A 2,277-nucleotide genomic window follows, 5' to 3' on the forward strand; every position below is an offset into this window, starting at 1 on the left:
GAGGGCCCTGCCGAGGGTGCCGGGCCCCCTGCTCCTTCCCCCGGTCTGTGTGTGTGTGTGTGTGGCAGGAGCTGCCAGCTCGCCCCGAGCCTTTGCTCGCCCCAGGAGCTGCCAGCTCGCCCCGAGCCTTTGCTCGCCCCAGGAGCCATCCCAGGCTCGGGGCTGGAGGGTCGTCCTGATGGAGCTGCCCTGCAGAACAGAGAGGGGCAAAGCCCTGTCTGAAGTGCTTCCATATCTCCCTTTCAGAAAGTGAGAACTGGTGCAAAGATGCCAGAAATACGATTTAGAAGTTAATATTTAACTTCAGGTAAGTTTGAAACACCTACGAGTTTAAGACCAATGTGTATTTGAAAATATACTTAGGTAGATATAAGGCACTCTGTAGTGAGGATGGCTAAACAGGTTTCCTCCTGTCCTGAAAGCCTTTCTGTCTGGTGTTGGACGTGGTGTGTGAAACCAATACAAGTGACAGTGAAGGCACCGTGTAGCAAGGAGGGCTTGTTGGGGGACCCCACCTCGCTTAGGTTTAACTACAACACCCCAGCTCCGAGGCCATCAAGCTACTTTGGGTGTACCAGGGGTTGTTGTTTCTAGGCTGCAGGTTTTGGGACATTTAAGACTAATTTCCTCTCCTGGAAAGCTGGAGTGGGACATTTTTCAAGGGCATGTAGCTATAGGATGAAGGGTAACGGTTTCAAACTGCAAGAGTGTAGATTTAGGGTAGATGTTGGGAGGAAATTATTTCCCGTGAGTGTGGTAAGGCACTGGCATAGGTTTCCCAGAGAAGCTGTGGATGCCCCATCCCTGGAAGTGTTCAAGTGTTCCCCAACCAGACTCACCTGGGACCAATTCTAAGCTCAGGCTACATCTTCAGCCCATGCTTGAGTAATGTTGTGAGTGCCCTGGCTGGGGAGAGTGCTGAAGGAGTCATTCTTCAGTCCTGGCTCATCCTTCCATATGGAGCAGTTCCTGGTTTGCTGCTCCATGGCAGTTCCTTAACTCAGTGACTTTTAGCTCTTTATAGGACAGTTTGGTAAGCCACCTATTTGATTTTGTTTTGTTTGTTTGTTTTAAATATAGCTATGAATGCAGATGAGCAAATAACTTTTCATGGAAAAGGCCATGAAGTAATATGAAATTTAGATCTGTATTACTTTTAAGGGTTAGAAAAGCAATTTGAAAAACTTCAAAGGTTGTTTTTGGGCCAGAATGTTCAGATATGTGCTCTTCCTAGCTATGTGAGCGTGTTTTGCCTTACCTATGTGGCTAGGACACAAAACTAAGAAGCTTTTCTTGGTGCTCCATTCAGCCTAAGCAGAGTCATGATGCAGAGAGGTCCAGCTGAGTGTGTTGCTGCTCATCTCAGAAACAAATCCTTGTGTTTTTGTTGCTTGAACAAATAAAGTGTCTCCTGTAGGCAAGACTTCAGGTTTCATTAAATCAGGCAAAAGAGATGCTCAAAAGATAATAGATGCAAACAAAGGTGGTTGCCAGGCCAGAATTATTAATAAACATTGACTCTCATGTCCAGAGGTTCAAGTCTTGACCTCTTCTAAGTGCAACCACTCTTTGTTTGTTTTTCCCCCCCTGTTGCCTGTGAGTAACTAACTTGAGGGAAAAGACTGTGGAGTTTGTTGTCAGCCTTGTTCTGCTGTGCCAGGACGTGTATTGTATGTTTTAGAATAATAGAATCATTACGGTTGAAAAAGACCTTCAATATCATCAAGTCCAACCGTCCGCTCTACAACCCCTGACAACTAAACCATCTCCTGAAGCACCATGTCTACCCGTTTTTCGAACTCCTCCAGGGATGGTGCTGCCACCACCTCCCTGGGTAGCCTGTTCCAATGCCTTACCACTCTTTCAGTTCTGAACCTCCCCTGGTGCAACGTGACCCCATTTCTTCTTGTCCTATAGCTGGTCACCAGGGAGAAGAGGCCAGCACCCACCTCACCACAACCTTCTTTCAGGTAGCTGTAGAGAGCAATGAGATCTCCCCTCAGCTTCCTCTTCTCCAGGCTGAACTCAGCTCCCTCAGCTTCCCCTCATAAGACCTGTTCTTTCAGCCTAGTTGCCCTTCTCTGCACCCTCTCCAGCACCTCAATGTCCCTCCTTTACTGCAGTGCCCAGAACTGCACACAGTTCTCAAGGTGTGGCATCACTAAGGCCAAGTACAGGAGCAGGATCACCTCCCTGCTCCTGCTGGCCACGCTATTCCTGATGCAGGCCAGGATGCCGTTGGCCTTCTTGGCCACCTGGGCACACTGCTGGCTCATG

Source organism: Chaetura pelagica, unplaced genomic scaffold, assembly GCF_000747805.2.
Source record: "Chaetura pelagica isolate M959 unplaced genomic scaffold, ChaPel_1.0 scaffold111, whole genome shotgun sequence".
In the NCBI taxonomy this organism is placed as follows: domain Eukaryota; kingdom Metazoa; phylum Chordata; class Aves; order Apodiformes; family Apodidae; genus Chaetura; species Chaetura pelagica.